This window comes from Panthera uncia (assembly GCF_023721935.1).
Source record: "Panthera uncia isolate 11264 chromosome A3 unlocalized genomic scaffold, Puncia_PCG_1.0 HiC_scaffold_11, whole genome shotgun sequence".
Taxonomy (NCBI): Eukaryota; Metazoa; Chordata; class Mammalia; order Carnivora; family Felidae; genus Panthera; species Panthera uncia.
In genome coordinates, this window is record NW_026057578.1 from 1,071,365 (window position 1) to 1,090,299 (window position 18,935).

The following is an 18,935-nucleotide window of genomic DNA, read 5'->3' on the forward strand; positions in this document are numbered from 1 at the left end:
CTGCCCAGTCGATGGACAGCCTCTAAGGTCTCAGGACCCCTCTCCCCAGTGGGGGCTGGGCCCGCTGACCACTCCTCCCCTCCTCCCTGTGTCCAGCGAGCCTCAGAGTGTGGCTTTGGGCAGGGGTGTGTGCGAACCTCTAGAGTAGATGTGGGCATCTGAGGGTGGCCCCGGGGTCAGGAAAGAAGGTGAGCTTCTCCTCACTTAGACAATCCTGGAGGTCCCCTTGCCCCTGCTGACCTTCTGGCTTCCCACCCCCTCCCACTGACTGCCTTCTCTATGGGGTGGGGGGGAGGTGGAGGGAGGTCCTTGGCCTCACCAAACACCCACTGCAGCCCGAGGTGGGCTGGAGTCCAGCAGCCTAGGGAGGGCACTTCAGCAGCTGTCCTGTTCCCTTCCCTCTGCGTGCAGGTCCCTTCAACCATGCCTCTGGCCATCGTAGGTCCCGCAGGTGCACAGAGACATCATCCACCGTCAGTCCAGCCTCGGCTACTCTTCTGCCCATCTGCGCTGGAGAGAGAAGCATGAGATTCGAGACCACAGTCTCATGGGAGGGAAGCAGCGTCCGCCCCAAACACTGAGGAAGCTGCTTGGAAAGTGTCAGCTTAGTGAGAAGGATGCTGACCAGGCTACTCCTTAAGGGGCCAGGAGTCTCCTTGGGGAGAGGGGAGGGGCGGGGGGGGGGCTCTTTGGGGGAAGGGGGGGGGCCAGGGGGCCCCCGGGAGAGGGGGGGGGGGCGAGGAGGTTCCCGGGGGGGGAGGGGAGGGGCTGGGGGGGGTCTCTTTGGGGAAAGGGGAGGGGCCAGGAGTCCCCTGGGAGAGAGGGGAGGGGCCAGGAGTTTCCTGGGGGAGAGGGAGGGCCCAGTGGTCTCCTTGGGGAGAGGGGAGGGGCGGGGGGGGGGGATGTCTCTTTAGGGAAAGGGGAAGGGCCAGGAGTCTACTTGAGAGAGAGGGGAGGGGCCAGGAGTCTCCTTGAGGAGAAGGCGGGTCAGGCGTCCCCTTGGCCAGAGGGAATGAGTGCTGTCTGAGCCCAACAGGCAGTAAGAGCAGAAGCCCCTCCAGGCCAGCGAGGGGAATGCGCTGTGTTGGGGGCCACCCGCAAGTCCCACTGATAAGCCTCGAGCCCCTCTTGTGTCCAGCCCGTGCCCTCCCCACCTGGCAGAAGGAACCTTGGCCCTGCCCGGCCCCTGGGTGGTCCCACAGTTGTTGAGTTTCTGTTCGTTTTTGTTTTTTTTTTTTTCTAATAGATCATTGACGTCTTTCCCTTTAACGGCTTTATTGAGCTGTAGCTCACATGCCATAGAGCTGGTCCACTTAAAGTGTATGATTCAGTGGTTTCCTTCCATTCACAGAGCTGTGCAACCATCGCGAAGGCCAGTTTGACATTTTCCTTCCCCCAAAGGAATTCCTGGGCCCCTAGCTGTCACCCCTCACCCCAGCCCCCGGCTCTCTGACAGTGTGGCTTTGCCTACTGTGGACACTCCCATCAGTGGACTCAGACCGTGTGTGCATTTGTGTCTGTCCTCTCTGAGCGTCACGTTTCCAGGGTCCGCACACCCACGGGGCACCGTGAGTCAGTGCTTCGTGCCTTTTCACAGCTGAGCAGTAGTCCCCCGTGAGGATGGGCCGTCTTGTCCATCCGTCAGCCGCTGCCGGACTGGGGGCTGTTTCCAGGTTTGGCTCTTGTCAACCGTGTCGCTGAGAACCCCAGTCAGCTCCCCCGTCCCACACTGGCCTCGGCTGCCAGGGGCCCCTCCCCACGGCCTCCAGGACACGTGCGGGGCAGCAGCGTGGACTCCCAGGCGTGTCCACACTGGAAGGACCTCCCAGTGACCTCGAATGGGTGCGCCAGGATCCCCTTCCACTCACCCACAGAGCTTTCCGAGCATGCGCCCTTCTCACCACCTCAGAGGCGCCCCGGCCTGTCTAACCCCTTGACTCGCCCCCCCCTCCGTGGCTCCCACGCCAGCCCCCGGCTAACCTTCCTAAGCCATCCTGGGGACGTGGGTGGCCTTGTGGCTTTGGAGTGTGTCGTGTAGGGAGCCCTTCTCACGGAACCACGCGATCCAAAACTGTCTCCCCTGCGCTGGATTCAGTAAGAAATTCTAATTAAATTCCTTTTCAGTGAGTGGCAAAGCTGTTTTTAAATCGCACACCTGATTGAATTAACAAAATGTGAGACAACAGACCTCCTTTTTATTTTCCCGTGTCCTTTAAAATGCATATCGAATTTCGTTTTTTCTTTTCTCGTCCCTTCTATGTGTGCCAGTTGCCAGGGCCGCAGGGCAGCAAGGCAGCGGCGGTTATAGGAGGCGGGTCCCCGCCTTTCTCCAGCCCTGCCCTTCAGTCCCTCTCACCAGTCTGCACGTCGGCACATTTTCAAGGGAGATCCTGTTTGCTTTCCCATAAGTACCTCCTCCCAACCCCAAACATCTTGCGCTGCAGGGTGGGGTGTGGGGGGCAGGGTCCCGGGGTGCCACCAACCTCCAGCTCGCTGGGCAGTGGAGGGCAGGGCGGATGGGAGGTTGGGGAGCCCGGAGCTGGAGTAGCTAAGGAGCGTCTGGCCGTGTGGTCGGTGCTGTGGCTCCGGGCCTGGCCCGATGGGTTCCAGAAACCACCTGTGCAGCCACAAGGCCCGACGAAGGCTCATGACGGGGTGGGCCTGAGCCTCTGACCCCCGTTGGAGCTATGATCACAGAGCCCCGGATGGGGTAGCTCAGGAGGCAACCAGAGCAGAAGGTCACCTTGGCAGCCGCCAGCCAGCCTCTCCGTGAAGACGCCCTTGGAAGCTGGCAGTGCTCTGTGTCTCTGTCTCTGTTTCAGGATCTCTCTGTCTCTGTATGTCTCTGTCTCTCTGTGTATGTCTCTGTTTCAGTCTCCGTTTCACTCGGCCTTCCCTCTGTCTCAGGTCTGTATCTTTCTCTTACCAGGACACCTGTCACAGGTCCTAGACCCACCCAGATCCAGAGTGGCCCTGATGACATCTGTAAAGGCCCTTTTACCAAACAAGTTCCCGTTCACAGGTTCCAGGGGCCATGACTTTGGGGAGTCACCATTCAACCCACTACAGGCACACATTTGGAGGCCCCTGCAAACACCACTATGGACCCAGGAAAGACGCTAAATAGGCCTGGAGCACAGAGCAAGAAATAACCAAACAGGGTTCCATGTGAGAGCCGGTCCACGGGGCGGCCACGTGGGCCTTCCAGCAGCTGGGCCCTGGGGCCCCACGGAAGCCACCTCACCTGCTGGGAGGCACCCGGGACTGCTCAGCTCCCCTCCCTGGAAGAAGCCGACTCTCGGCTCTCGGACAGGTATTTCAACATAAATACAGAGAAGGGCAGGAAAGTGGGGACAGCTCAGGAATGGCTGTGAGGCTGGGGAGGAAGTGCCCTGTGACGGGGACCGGGCCTGGGGAGACAGGGACACGCTCTGCCTGGCGGTCCCCTCATGTTCTGGGCCCTGAGCCCAACTGCAGGGACACTAGAGGCAGCAGGGGGTCTCAAGAGGCTTCTGAGAGGTGGTGCTGACCTTCAAAACCTCAGCCACTTTGGGGCGCCTGGGCGTCCAGTTTCGATGCAGGTCATGATCTCACGGTTTGTGAGTTCAAGCCCCGCATCGGGCTCTGTGCCGTCAGCTCCGTGCCCGGAACCTGCTTCGGATTCTGTGTCTCCTTCTCTCTCTCTCAAAAATAAATGTCTTAAAATTTTTAGTATATTTTTAAAAATTATTAAAAAGTAATAAAAATAAAACCTCAGCCACTTTGAAAAGTGATTTACTGAGTTGAAACTCCCGTAACATGAAATGAACTGTTTTGAAGTGAACAGTTGGGTGGCATTTAGCACATTCGTGGGACCACATGGCCACCACCTCCAGTTCCAGGCGTTTCTATGTCCGTGGGGTGAAGCCCCAGCCCATCCCGCCAGCGGCCCCCCTCTGCCGCCCCCCGCCCACCGTCGTGTTTCCATCTGCGCGATCTGATGCTCCGGGGTCTCCCCTGAGTGGAGCCCCACAGCCCGGGGCCTTTTGTGACGGGCTCACTTCTCCCGGGTCCTCAAGGTCGATCCTCGTGGCAGCAGGTGTTAGAGTCTCCTTCCTTTTGGAGACTGATGGACATTCCAGGGACGGGTGGACCCCGGTTTGCTGAGGGACCGGGATGTTTCCGGGGCTCGGCTCTCGTGAACAAGGCTGCCGTGAGCGTGGCTGCAGACACCTCTCTGAGACCCGAGTGTTCGTTCGCCGGGCCGCCACACAAACACCACAGCCTGCAGCTCGAGCCACGGGCAGCCACGGCTCCCGGTCTGGAGCCTGCAAGCCCAGGATCCGAGCTTCCTCTGAGGCCTCCCTCCTGGGCGTGTGGACGCCGCCTCCCCAGGTCCTCGCCTGGTCACCCCCTGTGTGTGTCTGTGCCCCCATCTCTTGCAGGGACACAAGCCGTGCTGTTTGGGCCACCCCGATGAGCACATTTTAATCATCTCTGTAAAGGCCCTGTCTCCACTCTGAGGTCACACTCTCAGGTCCTGGGGGTTAAGCCGCAGGGATTTTGGGGCGAACACAATTCGGTCCATACACGCCTGCTTTCGGTGCTTTGGGGTGTGAACCCAGGAGCAGAACCTCTCGGTGCTGAGGTATTTCTGGGAGGAAACTGTTGAGGCCCCTACGCTTCCCAGCGTGGCCACGCCGTTCACAGCCCTCCAGCCCAGGACGAGGGCGCCGACTTCTCCCCAGCCTCCTCGGCCCGGCCGACCGGCCCTCTAGCCTGACGAGGCAGGGACAGCCCTGGACCACGGTTCAGCCGGTCTTGACCCCCTGGTCAGGCTGCTGCTCCTTTCTCCTGAGCCTGGGGCGCTGGGAAGGGCCAGGACCCCGGGGGACCATCTGGACCCTGATGCAGGGTGCGTCCTGGGCTGTGCCCTCAGGCATGTCATCTTGGAAAATGATTTTAAAATAGCAACAGCACACACGAGTCCACACCTGCCACACTGGGACCATGTGGTGCCTAGCTGTGCCCACGGGGAGAACACCTGTGCCCAGCTCCCCACTGTCCAAGCTCTGCCCACGCATCCCTGCTCGGCTCTGGCTCCCACCCACTGAGGCTCTGCTCACCAGCTCTGGAGACCCCGGGAATCCCCAAGTGCCTCCCCCCCGACGCCAGTGCTCCCACCTGGACCCTGAGAGTCAGAACCTGCAACTGCCAGTTGATTTGCACAAATCCCTGCCCGGTTTTATCACCCACTTGGTGGAGAAGCCTGACCTTGTTTTCCCTGTTAGATGGTCGGTACCCTGGAGCCACCCACGTGTGCCTGACGGAAAGAAGCGGTGAGTCTAATTTAGAACAATATTGACCTTCTCTTCTTGTCCTTTCCATTGTGACTACATGACAGGGTCCGGCTCTGAAATGTGCGTTTCCCCCGAGAGAGTCTCTGCTCGGAACACTGGGCCGAGCGCCCGGCTCGTCTCTCTACCTCCCTGGGCTCTCCCGTGGGGGCGCGAGGTTGCGGGGTCCCCAGTGTCAGCCCCAACAGGGGGCCCACGTGCCCCTGAGCCCGGGGTCTTGCTTCAGGTCCCGGCACTCGTGCTGGGGGACTGGTGTTTCCGGGACCGCCATGCGCTCTCCTGGGGACCCGCAGAGAAGCCACCCCTTGCGTTGTCCTCACATCAAATGCACAAGCGTGCCCGAGGGGTGACACCAGGCCAGCCACACGCGGTCCTCACGTGTCATCAGGTCCCGGGCTGGTGTGTGTCCAGAGAGCACAGGCCCCGAGCGGCCACGGGGTCATACCAGGTCCCGGAGGGAAGAGCAGGTTTCCGGAGCCGGCTGGGACCCGTAGGGACAGACGCAGGCAGGAATCCCGTCCCCCAGGTGCTGTCGGAGAGGAGAGCAGGGCCTTCGGGGCAGAGGGAACAGAGCCGGTTACCGAAGGGCTGAAAGAGCCGCGGCTGGTGGAGAAGGAGAGGCAAGGCCCGCCAAGCTCTGTGCCGGGAGCCCAGTGAAAACCCAGACGGAAGGCGGACCTCCGACCCCGGGCCTTTGGGCTAACACGCGCTCCCCTGCCGCGGGGGCCTCTGCGGACCACCTGTTACGTGCGGGTCATGGGCCGGAGAGACAGGTACGAGCGTCTGCCTGGGAGAAGCGGCCCCCACCTCCCAAGCCGGGCGCACGGCTGGGGGCTCGCGGCCGGGGGCTCGCAGGGTGGTCCGCGGTGCCCTGTCAGCCCGCAGATGGTTGATGAGCAGTTCCCCTCTTGGCATGCAATATAGTTAATGAATTGAAAGCAGCCAGGGCATATTAGAAATAACTTAATTAGCTTATCAAGCCCCCGGGTCACTCACAATCCATTTTCCAATCCCCCAAAGTTATTGGCTTCCGCCAGTAACACCCCAGTGTAGAGCGGACGGCCAGACCGTACATCCTTCACACGGTCCCTGCGGCAGCCCCCCCTCCCCGCCGCTCCACGGTCGCAGCCTCTGTCGGCACCTCGCGAAGGACGGAACACCGAGCTGCCAGTAAAACTCGATTCGTACAAGCAGGCGGCAGGCCGGGGGTGGCCCGAGAGTGGAATTCGGTGGTTCTCACCTGAACATCTGTCGGCAACACTTGGCAGCGTCTGCAATAATTTCAGTGGTTCGGACGAAGTCTACCGCGGGAGGAGCCCCCGCACCTGGCGGGCGGAGGCAGGGCGTCACCAAACATCCTACGTGCACAGGACGGCCCAGGAGAACCACGTGCCCCAACGTCACTGGTGCCGGAGCTGAGAGGCCCCGGTCCGGAGTCCTGAGTCCGGACAGAGGGTAACGGGGCACTCGGGGGCCGGGTGCGTCCCACGCATCACAATAGCGGCTGCGGGCAGATGTCATCCCCGGCCCGGTCCCCTTGGGCTCCCGTAACAATACCACAGACGTCAGCGGGAAGAGCGGCCCAAACACAGACCTGACTTCTCCCCGCTGGGAGTCAAGGTCAGGGAGCCGGCCCGGCCACCTGGTTCCCAGGCAGCTGCTTTCGCTGCGTCCTTGTATGGTGGGGGCAGCGAGGGCAGGGGCTCTGGGGCCTGTTCTCACGGGCTCCTAACACCGCCACATTCAGGCTCCAACGTAGGAATCTGGGGACACACGCTTTCACTGCCTGCAAAGCCTCTGGTGACGGGCGCACACGGGGATGTGCACGGGGCGCCCAGCTGGGCGTGGGGCCCAAGGCCTGAGGGTATGAGCGAGTGAGCGAGTGGGCAAGGGATCCACACACGGGCACCTGCTTGCTGTGAGCCCGTCCCTTCTCAGGCTCCTGGGCGCAGCGATAACCGCACGGGCGGGTACCTGCTGGGTCCAAGCCGCCGACACAGGGGCGATGAACAGCCTGGGTGCACCCGGGGTGGGTGGAGGCGGGCTGGCATCCCGCCTCGGTCGTGGCAGCGGCAGATGCCCTGATGTGCTGTGCCCTCCAGCTGGCGGCCAGCTCTGCTGTAATCCCAGGGTATTAGGGGGAGAAAACCTTTCTTGCAAATTGGCCCGTCAGCTGGGTCCACCATGTGAGGACTCCTGGTGTCCCCGACCGGGCCAGGCAGGGCTGCTCACAGGGTCTGGCTGTGCAGGGGGAAGCTAAGGAAGTTACAGGACAGGACGCCGTGAGAAGCACACCCGTGTGCAAGGCCACCCACCTTCCATTAATGCATAATTACATGCTAATAACGACTCCCTATTTGTGCAGTAACGACGCATCCTATGGATTACCTGATTATTTACCCAGAGTTAGCATGTGAATCGGGGTCTAATTACCCTGCATAATTGTTCAACCTCATAGTAACACTTTAATTTGCAAAGCAAAAATAACCATGTGATTACCCTGCAATTACATGACAGTGACTCTCCTCTGTTACTTGGGCAGAGTTTGCTGGTGTTTACAGACGGGCTAATGCCCGCACACACTGTCCCGAGGCGCTCCTCTCCGGGTGCGCTGGCACTCACCCGCCCCAGCCTGGGGGGGCATCCGGCCCTGCCGGCCTCCCTCGCCCCCCCACTCACAGAGGGTGCTGGCGTCCTGTCTCCTCCGCCTGCTAGCCTCACACCTGCAGCCAGGATCCTGGCTTCTTCCTGGGTCACGGGGACGGCGGTGGCCCCTGCCTGCAGCCTGCTGTGTGCCGGGCTCAGGCCAGAGGCTCCCCTCGTCTTCAGGCCCTCGTCTTCAGCCGAACTTGAGTGAGGGGCTAGAAGGCTCCAGCCTGTAGGTGAGGAAGCTGAGTTCAGGCGGGGAAGCTTCTGGAGCCTGTCGGCCTCTGTGGTTCGCGGGTGCAGGCGAAGGCAACGCTGTCTGCAGACGCACCGCCGTGGGCTCGGGCGCGGGAGGAAGCCCGACCTCAAAGGTTGTTTCTGCGCTTGCTTCTTCCCAGGCCACGAAATGTCCGGGCTGGGTCAACCCCGGAGGCACGCGGCTGTCACCTCCCCCAGTGCGCCCACAGACATCTTGGCAAACCATTTCTGATTCCAGAGTTGAGGCCCCCAGGGAACGTGGCACGGGGAACATGCCGTGTTTTCCCACCTGGAGAAGGAGCGCCTCGCGGCTGGGCTTGAGCAGGCCTGGACGCTGCACGCAGGGCCGTCCGCCCCGGAGCGCGAGGAGGAGGGCTCCCCTGGGCGACAGCACCTCCTGGGACCCCACCGCGCAGGAGTCAGCGGTCCCCCGCCAGTCTTGCTTCCTCTTTCTCCATGTGCAGCTGGGGTGCCCTGAATGTGGCAGGGGTGGGGAGGCGGAGAGGCAGGGCGCTGGCCCAGCCCCTCCACCAGGAGGCGGAGGCACCAATGAAAATGGCACTTTGCCAGCCTGCGTCTCTCTAGAAAGACCCAAGCCCACTGTGTGGCAAGTTTCGGAACAGGCTGGGCGCCTGCACCTGTGGACAGGCCTTGATAATAACTGGACGTCCATCCACTGGAACGTGCCGGCCCTTGGCCCCAATGTGGCCGCCCCCCCCCCCCGCCGGAAGGACTGCCTGGGCTGCGGGGCCTCAGGCCGCTCCCGGCCACACCCGGTGCCCCCAATATCAGCAACGTCTTTCCTTCCGACCCATCGCTGAGATGACGTCGTGCTGAGTTCTACCTGAGAGAGCTAGTCCACGGCCACCCTCTCCACCCTCCACGTGGCAGGGTCACCCCACTTGCTGTCTCTGTGTGAGCTTCAACTCCCCCCAGCTGCCCGCCCCCCCAGCTTCGTGGCTCCACCCCTCTGCTGGCCCTGGAGGACAGCCTGCGGCTTCCTGGGAGGCACTGGGCCAGATGGCTGTGGTATAAATGGGAAAGCTGGGCTGGAATAAAATCAGGACGCTATGCTTCGTCCACCTTCTGAGGGCAGGTGAACCCAGGTGACCGGTGCCCTGGGGGAGACGAGGCCTGGGCTGCCCACCGCACGAGGGGACCTGTCACGGCTCAGATGGAGGCCGCCCTTCAAGATAACAGATGGAGGGTGTGGCTCCCGTCCCACTAACCCTGAAGACCTGGTCTCCACATCCGCCTTCTCTCCCGGGCGCCCCGCCCTCGCTCTTGTAAACAGAAGGCAGTGAGGGGTCCTCTCTTGCTCTCGAAGCCTGACGGCTCTGCAGATGTGTTTCGGTCTGGAACCTAAGATGAGAAATAACGATCTCTCTGTAGCAGACTCAGAATAGACCCCGGGATGAAACCCCGTGAGCCACATCGAGAGGCCCTATCGGGTCACTTCCCTCCTTCTTCGAGTCAGCGGAGGTGGAGCTCGGGGGCGGCTTCTAGCCCTGCCTCAGCGAGCCACCGGATGGACACAGGGGCCCCACAAGGCTTTGTGCTGGCTCTGAAGAGGCAGGTGTTCTGTGCAGCTGGGACAAACACACACGCAGGTGCACACACACATAGGTGCACACACATACATAGGTGCACACACGAGGCGCACACACACACAGACAGGTGCCCACACAGGGCTAAGAGAGTCTGGAGGACCTGATATTCCAGGGGAAGCCACATCCTTAATGTTACATATGGTAATAAAGGAGACGATGAACACCATTAGCATATGTTTTAAGTAGTTTATTAGTGAAGCTTACCATGAAATCAGAATGGAGAGCGCTCCAGGGTGGGTTGGAATAACAGCTTCTAATCCTTTGAGTCGTAAAATCCCTGGCTCGGAAGGAATGGGCGTCCTCAGATGACAGAGTCGCAGGCCGGGCACAGCCAGCCCGGGCCCCAGAGCTGCACTGCAGAGGTGAAGTCAGCCAGCCTGGGAGCCTGCGGGGCAGGAGAGGGGGTCTTCTCCCCTTCTGGCACCAGGCGTTTGCAGCATCCGTGGAGGTGCACATCCCGGGGCAGGAGGGCCACACACCTACGTGGGAATCAGGACACCGACCTGGTCCCCTTCACTGAGGGCCGCGAGGGTCTTTGCAGGTTCAGCTGAGAGCGGGTTCTGGAAGCAGAGGACGTTTTGCCAGGTGAGGGAGAGACACAGACCCCCGACCTTCCGCCCGCCTCGGAGGCGCCAGAAGTCAGCCAGCGGACGCTGACCACGGGAGACATCTGCCGTCCGTCCCCCAACCTGCCGGCCTCTCCCAACACCGGCCTTGGGCGACCCTCCCTCTGCATCCCAGGGGTCAGCTGCTGTGACCGAGCCTTGTTTAGGCGTTGGGCCCCGAGGCGCCACATAGCAGGGTTGGTCACGAGATCTGCCCCTTGCCCAGACCCAACGAGGTGAAAACATCTCCACGGGGAAAGGGGCTCCAGACCCGCGGGAGCCAACCTGGGCTCTTCACAGGCTCGCTCCCGTGGAATTCCACACACTCAGGATCTCTTGGATTTTCAGGGCTGTGGGGGGAGCACTGGCTCCCTCGGCGACGGTGGCCCCGGGAAAGCCACTGGCCTCCTGAGTCTTTCGTTCTTTAATATTTTTATTTATTTTTGAGAGAGTGGCGGGGAGGGGCAGAGAGAGGGACAGAGGATCCCAGACTGGCTCTGCCCTGAGACCGGAGAGCCTCGGCCACCCACAGGGGTACAGATGCGCCGGGCACCCCCACCTCAGACCCGCGCCCCTCATCCTTGCTCTGGCTGCCGCTGGGGAGCTCAGGCTCCCGGGCCACGTGGCAAAGGGCCACCGACTGGGGCCGAAACAACAGAACTTTCCGCTCTGGGCTCTGGAGGCCGAAGCCCGAGGTCCCGGAGCTGGAGGGCTGGTTCCTGCAGGGGGAGCTCAGGAAGGGGCTGCTCCAGGTGTGTCTGTAGCTTCTGACGTGGCAGACGCGCTTGGTGACCCTGGGCTTGTAGAGGCATCCTCCCAACACTATCTCCATCTTCCAGCGGCTTCTCTCCGCGCCTCCGTCCAAACGTCTGTCTCCTCATAAGGACGCCAGTCATAGGACTAAGGACCCACCCTACCCTGGAGCCACCTCACCTTAACTAATTACTCCTGCAAAGACGCTGTTTCCAAGGTTACATCCCAAGATGCCAGGAGGGACACTGTCCGTGCCAGTCCAGGGGCATCTCGGCACTGCCCTGAGGGGCAGGTCTTCGTGACCCCAGGAAGGTCTGGAGCCAGGATGATCTTCGGGGTCGTCCTGGTGGAGGGTTGTGTGGGACCTTTGTCCCCCCACGCGGACCAGTCTTCAGATCCAGGCTGACCCCCCGGCCCTGGGAGCGGACACGGCTGTGAGCTGCCTGCAGACCCCCTGGCCTGTCCCCTCTGTGCCCCCCGGCCCCCTCCCGTCTGCGCCCCCCGGCCCCCTCCCCTCTGCGTCCCCCGGCCCCCTCCCCTCTGCGTCCCCCGGCCCCCTCCCCTCTGCGCCCCCCGGCCCCCTCCCCTCTGCGTCCCCCGGCCCCCTCCCCTCTGCGCCCCCCGGCCCCCTCCCCTCTGCGCCCCCCGGCCCCCTCCCCTCTGTGCCCCCCGGCCCCCTCCTCTCTGTGCCCCCCGCTTCCTGGGATCCTGAGCCCTTCCTCCCCATTTCCCCAAACCACAAATGCTGGAGAGCCCCAGGCTTGGTCCTCAACACCCCTCCTCCAGTGTCAGACCTCCAGACCCCCCAGGCTGGATGGGGCTCCTGGAGTTGTGTGCAGGGGACTCCCAGGGAAGCCAAGTGAGTGCCCCAGTGTTCAGTAGTGCCTCTGACACCAGCTCATAGCCCTCTATCACGGTGCCTCTTTGTTGCTCAAGCCTTATCCCCAACCCAGGCCAAGTCAGTGCTGTGCTCAGAGGTGTCCAATGGGTTCCTGGCAATTTGGAGCAAATTCTACAAGGTTCCATGGCTCTGGCCCCACTGCCTCTCCTCAGTCCTGGGACATGACAAGCACACTCCTGCCTCAGGACCTTTGTACCTACTGCTCCTTCTCCTCAGAACATTCTTTGGCCCCCAGATCTCTGTGTGATCCATCCTTTCTCTGCCTTTATGTCATCTGGTTCCTGGCCTTCCCACCTCTCCAACTCAGAAAGTGCCTCTGTGGCCTCGGTTCACTGCTCTTCTAACGCCTGGTGCCACTTAGATGTCCTCGTGCCTGTTTGTTTTCCCGTTACAACGTGAGCTACAGGAAAGGCTGCAGCTACTGTGCTGTGTGCCCAGGAGGGGAAGATTCTTCACTCTGGGGTCTGCCTGGTACAGAGCGGCCTCCCCCAGCAGCACAGCGGCCCCTCGGTGTGCGGGCCGTGGGAGAAGGACCCACCTGTGAACCTGGGCCCCCAGAGCCACTCAGAACAGCTCACACCCGTCAGGGGCCAGTGTGCCTACTCGTGGGGCCGTGCCCGCCTCACTGAGCGACCAACCCGGGGGTCCTCGGGGCTGCAGCCTCTCCCTGTGGCCCGGCCCTGTCTCTGCCGAAGGCCCATGCAGGCGACAGGACACGTTTTGGTGTCTGACAGCAGGCTGGCTGCAGGGCAGGGCTGACCCTTAAAATCTTCATCGGTCTTGTAAACTGGGAACATTTGGCAGGGACGTTGTGCAGGGCCCTGAATGTGGAAGAGGCGTCTCTGCGCTCCGCCCGGCCAACCCGTGTCACCCAGAAGGACTGTCCCCGCCCCTGGCTCTGGGCACACGGTGGTGGGGACCTTCCAAATGAAGCCACTGATCGGGTTGCGTGTTTCTCAGAGCAGTGTCTTCCCCCATCCCCAAGATGAAACTCTTGGAAAAAGGACCTTCCCCAGGCGGGTGCAGGCGGGGGCAGTGGCCATGGTTAACCCAACGTCCCCGAGGATGGGACTGGACGGTGGATGTCGGCAGGACAGGGAGGTGCAGAGGCACGTGGAGTAAGATCGAGCTTCAGGACCCGGCAAATGCACATTTTACACCTTTAATCGGAAAGGTTCTTCTTCCGCCCCCTGGTGAAACAGCAGACGTTAGACAAAGGCTCATGGGAAGGGGCAGGGCCCCCTCACATTTCTTCACCCAGAGGGACAGGGAAAAGCTGTCACTTCTGTCCTTCACACGGATCCGCAGGCCGGGGAGACATTTACGGCGTGGCTTAGTGTCTCCAGGAAACAGACCGACTCATCGGGGTGTGTGGGCAGCAGAGGGCTCCGTCCCCACCCCCTGGAGGACCCATAAAGGCAGCCAGAGTCCGCATCCCAGCAGGCCTTGCAGGCTTCGGGCTTCCCCCATTTCTGTGGCCTGGGGAGGAACAGAATTCACCTGACAACATCCATTTCCCATCGTCCTCAGTGATTCCTCCACCCGGAGATGCACAGGCCTCTCCCTCGCACCCCTCGACGCCGGGCAGCGAGGGGGACCCCCTCCGCACACGGCCCTTCGTGACTGCGTTGGGCGGGGGAGGTGGGCACCGTGGCTGAGTCCACGCAGAAGCGTCTCCCTGATGACCGAGTTCCCTCGGCTGGTGGGAGAGGCAAGGTCTGGGCCGGGAAGGGCTTAAGCCCCCAGAGGAGACCCCAGGAGCCTCTGCATCGGGGCGCAAGCTGGCGGCCAGAGCCCCTGGCTTTGTCCCACTGAGTGAGTGACAGTTAACAGGTCCCTCATCTCTCAGGGCTTCGGTTCCTGAAACGAGCATGAAATGAGCACTGAAGGACAACATCAGTGCCTGCTCTAGGCATCCCCCCGCGAATCCCCCTGCAAATGCCCCCTCTTCCCTAAGGACCTTTGAGAGGAAAAATGAAGCGTGCTTCAGTCATAAAACACCCTTCCTCTGCACATCTCCACCGCCAAGTGCACACGGTGGGCACCTGCTGAATGGGAGAGCAGTGCAGGCGCTGGATGGGCTCACGGGGACCCAGAAGCAGAGGGACCCAGCCGGTCACTCTTCTCCCTGCAACATCCCGGGTTGGGGACAGGGGGGTCACCGTCTTTGCTGGATCATTTCCTAAGAGCTGACACGTGCATGTGTTGCCCCACATGATGGCTCTTTTGCAAAAGGAAATTACCGGCAATCTAGATTTTATAGAGGATGGCTCGTGGAATGTGGGTGTCAGGGGAGTCTGGCATGTGACAATACATGGATGATTTGAGACCTGGTGGGGGTCCCATCCCCCTTTCTGTGTGTCCTTGGAGAAAGCCGCACAGGCAGGAGGAGCAGTGCATGCAAAGGCCCTGAGGCGAGAGCAGGTCTGCCCTGCTGAAGTACCTCCGAGACTCCTCTGGGCTCTGACCGCTTGGAAGCCACTCGGCATCCATGGGGTCACAGTACCAGAGATGCCTCTTGCATCCCTGCAAGACACAGGACGTGCAGAAAAGTGGCTCTTCCCAAGGATGCACACTGTGAAGAGCCACGGCCCCTCACCCCGAAGGAATGTCCAGCCCCCAGGGTCCCAGCCCAACAAGGCAGGTCTTCCAAGAGCCAGGAGCTCGGTCACCTGTGCAGATCCACCAGAGGCTGGCTGTGCGCCGGCCGAGGAAGAAGAAGGCGGGGGTGGGGGTGTCCCCGGAGGCCTGGCTGGCTCTTCCTCGGGGAGGCACCTGGGCTGGGTGAGCAAGATCAGGGTCACTCCAGCCAGGCTCCCTCCACCCCAACACCTGGGGCCCCTCAGGGGGACGGCTGTCCCTCCGCTCTGCTCCATGGGGCGGCACTTAGGAAGGGACAATTTCCACCGCCAGCTGCTGACCCGGCGAGCTGCCAGTATGCCCTATACTGTGGAGTCCCTTCAGTGACAGGTGTCCCTGCAGAGGAGAGAGCCTGCAGGCCATCCGCCACACTGACTGGGCTGTGCCTGTCTGCGCCGGGACAATGACAGGGGAGCGGGCCTCATCAGTGGGGTGAGAGCTGAGGAAATGCATGTGTCCCCCCAGCAGCGTCTCCCGTCCCATAGGCTGTGTTTTTTAAAAATTTTTAATGTTTATTTATTTTTGAGAGAGAGAGAGACAGAGCACAAGTGGGGGAGGGGCAGAGAGAGAGGGAGACACAGAATCGGAAGCAGGCTCCAGGCTCTGAGCTGTCAGCACAGAGCCCGACGCAGGGCTCGAACCCACGAACCGCGAGATCACGACCTGAGCCGAAGTCAGATGCTCAACCGACCGAGCCCCCCAGGCGCCCCCCTCATACACTGTTTTTCCCATGGGCCCCAACCCCTCTCAATGGGGGGGCCTGTGAGCACAGCAGAAGGGGCCACTTGTGACCTGTGGGGCCTGCAGGGGACGGTGACCCACTGGCACTTAGAGCCAAGCCCCCACGCCTAGAAACCCCTGCAGGTGTGGCCCAGGGGGAGGGGGCGCAGCTGTGGCCACGTGGGGCGAGCACGGGCCTCCTCTCCAAGGCCCACGAGACCGCAGACCCGAGACCTGGACAAGTGGCCGTTGCTTTAAGTCGCCAAGTCCTGGGGTGGCTCTCGCGCAGCCACAGCAACCGGAAGTGGCTCCCGGAGGAGGCAGCGGGTGGGAAGGGCCCAGCGGGCGGCGTGGCGGGAGGTCAGCAGCGGGTGGGAGGTGGGTGCCCGGTGGGCGCGGAGGTCCGGCCAAGGAGACTTCGGGCAGCACTGACGGTGCCCCCCGTGTGCTGCGGCCTCAGGCGGGGTGACCGGCACCGTTTTGAGCAGACGCTGCAGTCGGTTCAGAGCTGATGCCGAGAAAAGCGGTTCCTCCGTCCGCTCTGCCTGAAGCTCAAACTGACGAGCGGCTCGGGCTGTTCTCCATCAGGGTGAGACTGGAGAGCTGTCACAGCCTCGCAAAGGCTTGAGGGGAGCCTCACAGAGCCGCCCACCGCGGGCCCGCGGGGCGGGCGCTGAGCAGGGGCCTTCAGGGAAGTGTGGGCGACGTCGCCTCAGAGGTTCGTGGGGGCCCGAGACAGGGGGGCTGCCTCACAGAGCTTTGTGGGGGCAACTTTGTAGACGGCCTGCAACGTTTTACGACGAGGGTCCTGGGGGGAGCATTGCTGGTTCGGACTGAAAAGGGCAGAAGGTGGACAGAATGGACAGGAAGGGTGACGACTCCAGGCCAAGGCCAAGAACCCGACCAGATGGAGCCCCCAGCAAGGGGCCGTGCACCTGCCCGGACCTCAGGGCCCACGGGAGCCTCCACTTTTGCCCCTTTGGGGGCTGTTTCCTCAGCAGTTAGCCCGCACCTGTTCCAGCACTGGCTGGGTGGGCACAGACAACGTGTCCCTTGAATCCTGGTCAAAAGAAGCGTGTGGTTGTGCCAGAACCCCATCCGCTTCTGGACTTGATCGATGACAAGACCCAGGCCCCTGAGACCAGGCCTGATGGCTCAATGGCATGTGCCTTTGGGGTGCCCGGGAGGACCCAGGGAATCGTGCAGGTGGGAGGAATGCAAATAATTTCCGGCCTGGTGGTTTTAAAACCTGGCCCACCAATTATGGGAAACTCCTCCATCAAGACCTGGGGCGCATTTCTCCTCCTACTGAATCCGGACTCCTGACGGCTCCATCGATAACATCTGGTGGTGGATGCTGTGCCTGTTTCCAGGCCGAGGCCTTAAGAAACTGACAGCTCAAGGGGCACCTGGGTGGCTCAGTCGGTTAAGCGTCCGACTTCAGCTCAGGTCACGATCTCACGGTCTGTGAGTTCGAGCCCCGCGTCGGGCTCTGGGCTGACGGCTCAGAGCCTGGAGCCTGCTTCCGATTCTGTGTCTCCCTCTCTCTCTGCCCCTCCCCCGTTCATGCTCTGTCTCTCTCTGTCTCAAAAATAAATAAACGTTAAAAAAAATTAAAAAAAAAAAAGAAACTGACAGCTCGCACTCCCTGTATCTGGGACACTCGCCCTTGTAACCCAGCCACCGTGCTGTGCGGAAGCTCAGGCTGCCCGAGGAGAGGCCGGCATGGAGAGGAACCACAGCCGGGCCTGCCCTCCAGCCCTGTGCGTGCGCCATCTTGGAAGCGGGCCTTCCAGATGGAGCCCACGTGCCCTGGCTAACACCGTGGAGCAGAGACAAGCTGACCCCTCCAAGCCCTGCCCAAATTACAGATTCCTGATCTCAGTGGTCATATTTTAAGTCGTCGTGTCTTGGGATGGTTTGTTCCGCAGCAGCGGATAACACAGGCGTCCACGGGAAGTGCGCAGGGAAGTTCCTGGCACATGGCAGGTGTTCAGCGAGTGCTGGCTGCTATTTTCATTCTTCTGGTGATTATTATCGTCAACAACAGCGACCTCAAAGAAGTTGGTCTGGCAGAAATGGTCAACTTCCAGAGATCCACGGGCCCAAATAATATTCTAAATACTTGGACTCCAAATGGGACACATGGACATTAGGAACAAGGGTGCAAACCACTGCTCCTTGGCTTTGTGGATCAGCCTGTGGGGACATCAAGCTTTCACACTGTCTTAAAATGAATGGGGTAAGCGTTGGGCTTTGGGCCATCACAGGCTCCATGTTGCTTTTTCTCCTTGTCCATAATTTCTTTGCCTAAAATGTAAAAGACAGTGAAAACGTGCCCGTGTTAGAGGCTCTCCGTTCCTGACTTGGAACTGCCCGACTCTGCTTTCTCGAGGAGCCACAGACACGGAACACCCTTGTTTCCGTTTTGGTTTGAGCAAGGCGCTCTCCGACACCAGCCACGACCCCACGAACGGGCCAGTGGGATTGATGGGGCCGACTTCAGAGCTGCCCTGCAGGAATCCAAGTGCCGAGGCTTCCCCTCAGATTTCAAATGCAGGGAGGGTCATTTGGGCCTGCGGTTCAGGTGGGGCCTCTCCCCTGGCAGATCCCCCTGGGGCAGGAGAGCCCCTGTGGGGGTGGCCCCAGCCCCCTGCCTAGGCACCTCAGAGCCAGGCCTTCTCAGCACTTTCTAGGCGGCCGGCCTTGCTGCCAGCCCCGGGGTGGGGTGGGGGTGGGCCTTTCCGAACACCCCTCAAGCCCCAGTGCTCCATGATCCATCCCTGGGGCCCCCAATGGAAGTGGCCCCTAGAAGGGACGCCTGGGCAGCCAGAGAGAATGGGCCCATCTCCCCTAGATCTCATGGGCCTGACCCCAGTCGGCAGCCACCTCTCCTCTGGCTTTGGGGGGCTAAGGGGCCATACAGTGGCCCCCACTCGGAGCCCCTTGCAAAGGAAAAGATCAGCTGCCAGGGGAGCCCTGTGGCGGGAGAGCCGTGTGGCCGTGAGGTAATCAGCAGGCAACACTATTACCATTATGCTGCTAATTAATTCCCAGCTCATTACATTTCCTGTGGCTGATTTGTACTCGGGCTGATTTGATTAAGCTCATTTCTATGCTAATAAATGTGTTTTCCTTTGGTTTTAGTGGCCAAAGGAAAGGGCTCGATATTTACATATTTTGACGTTTATCAGAGAAATCACAGCGTCTGAATTAATGAATCTCTGCTTTATGGTTTGTAGGAAGCATCATCGTGGGGTCAGGCACTTCCTGCAGACAACCCTTCTCTGTGACCCTCGGGCCCAGCCCAGGTGGGGTCTCCTCCCTCCCAGGTCACAGCTGTGCTGGGCAGGACCTCCCTTTCCTCCCTCTGTGGGGGGCTGTGGTCACACCCTCTCTGCTGACAAGGGGTGTGTTTAGGAGGGCGGCACAGAACCCTGGCTTTTCTGTCCCTCCAGGTCTGAGC